Source organism: Dioscorea cayenensis, chromosome 12, assembly GCF_009730915.1.
Source record: "Dioscorea cayenensis subsp. rotundata cultivar TDr96_F1 chromosome 12, TDr96_F1_v2_PseudoChromosome.rev07_lg8_w22 25.fasta, whole genome shotgun sequence".
Classification (NCBI taxonomy): Eukaryota; Viridiplantae; Streptophyta; class Magnoliopsida; order Dioscoreales; family Dioscoreaceae; genus Dioscorea; species Dioscorea cayenensis.
The window spans coordinates 6,713,518-6,722,584 of NC_052482.1; the positions used below are offsets into that span (position 1 = coordinate 6,713,518).

Below are 9,067 nucleotides of genomic sequence, written 5' to 3' on the forward strand. Positions count from 1 at the left end.
GTGCCGCAAATGAAGTAACTACATCGATCTCATGAAGTCCAGCTACCTTCTTTCTGTCTCTTGTGTTCCACTGATAACTGTTCATAGCCATTTCTTCAATGAGATGTCGGGCTTTTTCAGGGGTCTCGCTTCCTAAGGTACCTCCTGCTGCAGCATCAAGTAACTGTCTTATGCTCGGGTTCAACCCATTATAGAAAGTGTGAATGATAATCCACTCGGGGAACCCATGTTGAGGACATTTCCGCAGGAGCTCCTTGAACCTATCCCATGTCTTAAAAAGAGACTCTAATTCCATTTGCACAAAGGAGGAAATTTCATTCCCGAGCTTTACAGATTTTCCAGAAGAGAAATATCTGGCAATAAAAGCTTCTACCATCTCCTCCTAAGTAGTAATTGATGCTTTAGGTAATGAATATAGCCACTGCTTTTCTCTCTCCTTCAAGGAAAATAGGAAAGCCCTCAATCTGATAGCATCATCTGTAACTCCATTAATCTTAAGCATATCGCACACTTCCAAGAAGTTCTCGATGTGGTTGTTCGGATCCTCATCGGCTAAACCATTAAACTGTGCCGACTGGTGTATCATCTGGATGAATGTTGGCTTTAGCTCAAAGTTCTAAGCCGTAATCGGTGGGCGCACAATACTAGACTTTGTGTCCAGAACTGCGGGTCTGGCATAATATGATAGTGTCCTCTGCTGCTCATTCTGTTTTGCCATATTCTTTGACCCTTCACCTTCTACTTCAACTTGATTTTACGTTTCTTGCACAGGTTCTTTTCCCCTTCTACGAAGTGTTCATTCAAGTTTAGGATCTTCTTCAACTAATATAGAAGGATTCCCTCGGGTCATAACCTGGAGTTGCAACCAAAGAAAGAAAAGCAAATTAGAACAATGGAAGAATAATTAAATGTGAAATAGAATAAATGATGAATAGCTAAAATATCAAAGTGCAAAGTGCCTCTAAAATTCCTATTCCCCGGCAATGGCGCCAAAAACTTAACATCATCCTTTTGCGTGTGAACCGCAAGGGCACAGGTTTTTCGATGTAATAATACCTTGGTGAGAGGGTAGTCGTATCCATAGGGAATAGTGATCAGAAACACCAAGATTGCTATTTAACTAGAATGAAGATGAAGTGATAATGGTGTGAATAAAGTTAATGAAAATGGAAATAAAGAAAAAAGAAGAAAGAGATACGCTATTAAATTGAGAGGAAAGACAATCTATAGAAAGTGGGGCACTCTGACATTTCTAACACTAGGACAATTGCTTCAAGTGCAAAACCAACTATTATGTCTCCTAACTTATGCTTAATGAGTCGTGGAAATCCTAAAATACACGGTCCCAAACCTAAGGTCAACCGTGACTAACTCTACACTATGTCCCGGCGGAGAAATCACTCAGTCTCAACATCTCACACTGTGCAAAGTTGCATAAAGCTCTAGGGACTCCAAGTGATAAACCCTATTCTCTAATATAGATCTAACTCTTTGGTACAGGCGAAAGACCCCTAGTCACAATTAAGCCCAAGATACTAAGGATTACTTCAACGCTTCACTCTATTGCTCGTGCAATTAAGCTCCAGCGGAGTTCGTCTCTTACCACTTCACTCTATTATGACCGCAAAGAACCCTTGGAACATGGAGATAGGATAAATCACACGGTATGGGAAAAGGACATTTTGCTACCTCTCGACTCATCCTCTTAACCCTCTCCAATCTTGCTTTGTCTAACCGTCATGGTGTGTCACTCACTCACAAGGATAACCAATGTAGGCTCTCAATTCTAGTGTCACTCTAAAGGAAAACTCATTCAACAAGCATTCAAGATTGGAACTTAATTAAAGACATCAATTAAAGAAACAATATCATCCCAGGGTTTACAAGTCCAAGTACCCACTAGAGGTTTAGCTCTCCATGGAGCAAGATACAGTCAATAATGAAATCGAAAGTAAAAGCATGCAATCCATAAGTAAAACACCTTGATGTTCGTGTTGATGATCTTGTAGAGTAGCCTCGTCTTCTCCAAAGGTTCCCTCGTCAAGCCTAGGGCACACCTCGCCGAATTGATGCCGAAGAAAGCTCCCCCAATAACTCTTTTTAGAAGGAATGCGGTGTTGAACACCGTAGAATAACTCTAAAAAACCTTTCCAAAGCCTCTCTAAACTCTAGCCACAAGCGCCTCCAAAGTTGGGGAAAGATGAAGAAAGGATGAAAAGAAAGATGGATCGAAATTGGGCTGAAATCATGACTTAAATAAGGCTAGAATCGGGCATCCACATGGGCGTGTGGAATTTCCACACGCCCGTGTGAATCTGCAGAATTCAATTTTCAAAGGCCTGTGAACAGTAACTGCTACAGTGAATTTCTACAGCAATCTACTTCAGTACTCCGCCAAAATACTCCTGAATCTACACTTTTCATCGAGGCAACATAAACGGGCACACGTCTATGTTGTAGATCACGTTGCATCTTTAAATAAAAGCACATTTGAAAACAATCTTTCTAGCTTTGCACAAGTCGGAACACATGAGTGTGACTGCCTTTGTGCCCCTCCAATTTGCATATTTCCTTGAACATAACGGAGGTTGGCACACACTCACATGTCTTTGAACACAGATTGTGTCTTCGCATTTGTTTACTCCAAGATTTCATCAACCAAGTGCACTCGCAATCTACTTTGGCTTCTTTCTCCTATATTTGTCTCCACAACTCTACATGCACAAACGAACGCAAATACACATGTATTAGCGATAAAATCTGAGAAAATTAATGCTCATCGTAAGAAAATAATACTTTGTATTACTAATACAAAAGCACTTATCAGTGCCTCACAATGAATCCAAGGAATTTTCAAGATAGTACCCCAAATACACAATTCATGGGATTCATTTTTAAGTTGTATTTTCTAATGTGATAAAACACCGTTCTCAAGTCATTGAGGTGTTGATCTCTTGATTGTATTTTCACCACCAAATCGTCTACATAACACTACATGAATTGGTGAATCAAATCATCAAAGATTTTCTTCATGGCTCTTTAATATGTTTCCCCCGTATTCTTTAGTCCAAATGTAAAACCTTGTAGCAATAGATGTCTATCGGTGTCCATTATGCAGTATGTTTTTCATCCTCTAGGTCCATCTTGATTTGGTTGTACCCAGAGAAACCATCATTGAAAGAAAACATCTCATAAGAGGAAGTGTTATCAGTCATGATCTGCATGACAGGTAGTGGAACATCATCTTTGGTACATGCTTTGTTTAAGTCCCTAAAGTCCACACATATTCTAATTTGTCGATTCTTCTTCTTTACAGATACTATGCTGGTCATCCAATTAGGGTACTTTTCTTCCCTTATGAAACAAGCTTCAATTAGTTTCTTAATTTCTTTAATTGTGTTCTCTTCTAGATTAAACTTCATCTTTCTTGGTGCTTGTTTCATTGGTAGATAATTTAGGTCAATGGCGAGCATGTGTACTGCTACTTCTGTATCGAGACCTGGCATCTCCGTATAGCTTCATGCAAAACAATCAATATACTCTAGAATAATGCTTTGAATGGCTTTTTTTCTCTTCTTGAGTTAATTGTGCACTTAATAAAGTGGGTTTAGGATCGTCCTCACTTCCCAAGTTGATTTTCACCAACTCATCAATTGTTGCTTGCCCTCCGTCTTCAAGCTTAGGGGGTGCACCCTTCAACTTTATATATTTCACACGATGATCATCTGATGCTTCTTCAACTGGATCTTTATCGTTTGTATCCAACCCTTCAATATTTGACACCATGCTGCATTCTTATACTTGTTCATCTTGAAACCTAAGTCTTTTCTTGCTTAAGCGTTATCCTTGTATAGCAATTATGAAAGGATGCCAAAGTCACTCAAAGAGAATATGTCTATCCTTCGAATGCTTCAAGCTGATTCCAGCTTGCTTTATTAATTTTCTTAGCTGAGAAGAGTAATAATACAGAATCCTCAAGGGCCAAGATTCATCATCTTCCATGGCTTTACTCATCAAAATATCTTCATCATTGGACTTATTGGGATCAAAGTTATAGAAGAGGATCCCTCTTTCCTCCTGATGATGTGAAGGCACATAAAAGGTGACGAGCCATTCTACTAAGTTAACATCCAACTCATCAAGAGCTATGTAAAGGCCCTCCGGTATTCTCATAACGTGAAGAGAACAAGGATAAGATCAAGTGGATTATCCTAAGGGATACAATGTTCCTAAGTTTAAGCAATTTATTGGCTTAAAGAACGCTGATCAACATTTGGCTATTTTAGTAATAGCATGTGGGGACACAAGTAGTAACCTGTGTCTTTTGTTCCGATAATTTGTTGCTAGTTTAACTGGGGTGGCTTTTGAATGGTATACAAACTTGCAACCTGAATCCATTTAGATGTGGAAACAAATAAAGGACTCCTTTAGGGTCCGATTCTACGGAATCAATGATAAAATCGGTGACTGCAGCCTTCTTCAATTTTTTTTTTGTGTTTGCATCTTGACACATTGCATAACTCTCAAGCTGCGGCCACTCTACATTTATGAGTTGCCTACTTGAACATCTTTGTTTTTTTTTATTGTTGAAGACTCCGGCGCATTGTGCTTGTGAAATTTTCAGTTCTTTGATTTGTGAAACTTCTTACGTCTTTGACTTTTTTACGTCTAGGGACTTCAGAGTTGCATTTCACATTCATATTAAATGTTTAGGTCTTGTCTGTTTCACGCTTTTGAGCCTTGACCATCATATCTTCAAGCCGTGACCTTCAATAAAACTACGCTATTAACTTGACAATTTTGAATTGCTTTTAGAATGGATCTCATGCTGTAATTATGAACTTGATTTCCGTTAACTAAGTCATCCATTGAGTTTTCCAATTCGTCTCTGCAAATGAGACCTCACAATGAATTTCATGAAAATTTTCATTAACATTTTTTTTTCTACTCCAATGAGTGTCAAGAGACCTCAAAGTGAGTTCAAAAATAAATTTTCATAAATTTTTCATTTACTCTTCCTTTCATTCCAATGAGTGTCAAAAGACCTCAAAGTAAGTTCAAAAAGAGATTTTTTATAAAATTTTAATTTACTCCTCTTTTCACTCCAATGAGTGTCAAAAGACGACAAAGTGAGTTCAAAGAGAGATTTTTGTATAAAATTTTCATTTACTCTTCCTTTCACTCCAATGAGTGTAAAAAGACCTCAAAGTGAGTTCAAAGAGAGATTTTCATAATTTTTTTTATATACTCCTCCTTTCACTCCAATGAGTGTCAAAAGACCTCAAAGTGAGCTCAAAAAGAATTTTTTATAAATATTTTCATTTACTCTTCCTTTCACTCCAATGATTGTCAAAAAACCTCAAAGTGAGCTCAAAGATAGATTTTCATAACATTTTTCATTTACTCTTCCTTTCACTCCAATGAGTGTCAAATGATCTCAAAGTGATTTCAAAGAGAGATTTTCATAACATTTTTTTTATTTAATCTTCCTTTTACTCCAATGAGTGTCAAAAGACCTCAAAGTGAGCTCAAATGGAGATTTTTACAAAAACGTTCACTTACTCTTCCTTTCACTCCAATGAGTGTCAAAAGACCTCAAAGTGAATTCAAAGAATGTTTTTTTTATCTCTATCCCCAAGAGTGTCAAGACATCAAGATAGGTTTGGAGAAATTTTATAAAATTTTCTCTCTACCCCCAAGACTATCAAGACCTTAAGGTAGGTTTTCAAGAAATTTTATAATTTTTTCTCTATACCCTTAAGAGTGGCAAGACCGCAAGCTGCGTTTGAAGAAATTTTATAAATTTTTCTCTCTACCCCCAAGAGTTTCAAGACCTCAAAGTGGGCTTCATGGAATTTTATAAAATTCTCTCTACCCCCAAGAGTGTCAAGACCTCAAGATGGGTTTGAAGAAATTTTATAAAATTTTCTCTCTACCCCCAAGAGTGTCAAGACATCAAGATAGATTTTCAAGAAATTTTATAACTTTTTCTCTCTACCCCCAAGAGTGTCAAGACCTCAAGGTAGGTCTGAAGAAGTTTTATAATTTTTTTTTTCTCTACCCCAAAGAGTGTCAAGATATCAAGGTGATTTTGAAGAAATTTTATAAATTTTTCGCTCTACCTCCATGAGTGTTAAGACCTCAAGATAGGTTTCAAGAATTTTTACAAAATTTTCTTTCTACCGCAAAGAATGTCAAGATCTCAAGGTAGGTTTCCAGAAATTTTATAAAAAATTTCTTTTTAACCTCAAGAGTGTCAAAGACCTCAAAGCAGGTTTCAAGGAAATGCTCATAAAATTTTCCAAGAGAGGGTCCTGCAAAAATTACAAAATTGCCCTCACAAATAAACTCATTATTTTTTTTAAACATGCTCATGAAATAACACTATCAACATGATCTCAAAAAAACTATTTCCATAAGGTAATGTGATATTTTGATAGTATGTTCTCTTGATCCACAACATCTTCTCATCTCCTAAAACTACATCTTCTGACATATCAAAAACAGAAGCTAAGGCTTTTAGAAGTTGGATTGTACTTGCAGTTGCAGTAAATGCATCTTGAACTAGAAATCATCCCTCTTAGGGAAAAAAAACATTCTCACAGCAAACTTGGGAGCATAGGCTAGTAACTAAATTAAGATGATGTCACACTAGCTACTTACTTTGCTTTGAGAGTTCACTAATGAAAGTGTCATTATATGTGAGGACCATAAAAGCAACATGGAATCCAATGTACCCATCTATATCTCTATCCATCATTTTTTTTTCTGTAATCTAAGGCATGGTTGCGGTTGTGCTCCATTGCAATTTCAAGGACGTTTTTATTATTAAATGAAGGACAACTTCTCACCAGTAGTGTTAAGAGGAGAAATAAGCCATGTTGAAGCAGAAACTCATGCTATCTATGCAGCTAACTCTACTATTCTCCATCCCCACCTCTTCTAGCATATACAAACAATATGTTCACAACTATGTATTCCTTTGAACTTTCTCCATGGAATCAGCATTATAGCTATAAGGCATTAGGGGCATAGATCATCTGAAGGATAAAGGGGGCACTGGGTGCCAATCTCAACCTCCTAGACGATGAATCAGAAGCCAAGGAGAACTTATAGGAGAGAGCTCTTCCCGTTGGACTTTTCACCGATGACAACAATTTCCGGGATGGGTACCTCCTTGCCAAACGCCACCGCCTTAACTTGAAGCCGATTGAATGCCTCGAACTTTGACTTCATGGAACCAGAAGCAACCGAAAAATCCATCTAAGCATGTTGACTATGTCTCTTGGTGGCTAGATGTGGTTAGGATTTAGCATTCGAGGCCCGTACCGGCATCGCATTGTAGCCTTGGCATCCATTGGAGAGAGAGAGAGAGAGGTTGAGGAAAAAAGATGTAAAAACCAGAGATTTTTTTCGTTTTATACATAATCTAAGCCAAAAGAGATGATGAAATATTTATAGAAAGCCATACTTGAATCCTTTGAAGAGAGCTGCGTTAAAAAGAATGTGCATGCATGTATATTCAAGGTATGAATGTTCATGGCATATGGGTCATACGAAAAATAAAATAAAATCTTAAGCAGGAGGGACCCACTACTATGCATGCATGCATGGTGTAACATGGTTTTAGGATTAGCTTTGATGTAAAAAATCCTGCTATTTTTTTTTTATCACAAGGAGATTACTTCTTATGGAGATAAATCTCACTACCTTGTTGGTGAACTTCGGCGGAATAGTCTTGAACCTCGTCCTCTATAATTTTCCGTCGAAGTTCGTTCTTCAATCGTTTCTTCCTTTCTTCTTTCTTCTCAACTCTATCTTCTCTTCTCTTCTTCACCCTTTCTTTTTTATTCGAAATTTCTCTCTGTTCGCTCCTCCCTCCTTCTCTATTCTCTCTTCGTCTACTTCTCCAAAACTCTGTCTTTTTTTTCCTTCACTCTTTTTCTTTTTTTTTCCCAACTTTTTTTTTGTTCCACCGTATCCTCAACTCCCTCTATGTTGGGAGATCTTATTTTTTTACAAAATTTCAATTAAAATTTTTTATTTAAAATTTTTATTTTATTTATTTATTTTATTTTTTGAAATTTGAATGTCAACCCCTTTTTTTTAAATTTATTTTAAATCAATATATATTCTCTCTTTTTTTTAAATATGTATTTTTTTATTATATATTTAGTTTATTTTATTATTATTTTTACTTATTCCCGTACTCCTATTTGGAATAGGATAATACCCTTTTTTTGTTACTTATTACTTTCTTTTCTCCTACTCTTATTTGAAGTAAGAAGATAGAGTTTATTATTACTATTTTTTCTTTACTTATCTTTTGTTTTTAACTTTAATTCAAAATAGAATAACAAGTTCCTAATGGAAGTAGGAACTAAAACATTCTATATAAACAAATGCCCCCTGGTAGCTTCCTCACACACAATAGTTGAGGGAGGAAAGTACAAGTACTTTAAAACTTCAAAAGTTTTTAGCCTACCTGAGGTAATGATTTCTTTTTAATTTTTTTTGTAAGTTCTCTCTAGCTTTGCCTTTAGCATACATGATTGTTTGTCCATCACAATATATGCAAGCTCTCGCACTTATGCAGCCGTCACCATGTATTATACTTAATTTTGTTAATTATATATATATATATATCTTTTTTTTTACAAACAAACAAACCAAGCAAGTCATAATGATTGCTTTCTTTTATCGAACCGTTCACTTTTACAATATGGATTATGGAGACTTTCTTCCTTTTTCATGCAACTAAAATTCCCTTGCTCCATGTGCAGTCTATTCTATTTTTTTTTTATAACTTGGCTTGTTTTTCTTTCTCTTAAAATCATGATCTTATGCTAGCCCGTCCCATAAATAGCTTGTCACCTTTCCTTGACTATTTTTATTTGTTTGCAATGAAAGCCCATCCCCTCTTAATCCATGGGTAGATTGTTCTAATTACATAAGTTTTCCTACTGATTGACACCACCCTTTTTCCAAAATTTTTTTAATTATTTTGGAACAAATTTCTTTGCCGATACTTATCATTAATAATTTTCTTTTTTTTCAGTTTTTTTTT

At 36.2% G+C, this 9,067-nt stretch overlaps 1 non-coding gene across 1 annotated transcript; it reads left to right on the plus strand.

The window, feature by feature from the left end:
- Positions 1–221: 221 nt before the first annotated feature.
- LOC120274212 lies at positions 222–328 on the plus strand. Its single transcript, XR_005540746.1, has one exon. It is a non-coding gene; the product is annotated as a small nucleolar RNA R71 (small nucleolar RNA).
- The last annotated feature ends 8,739 nt before the right edge of the window (positions 329–9,067 follow it).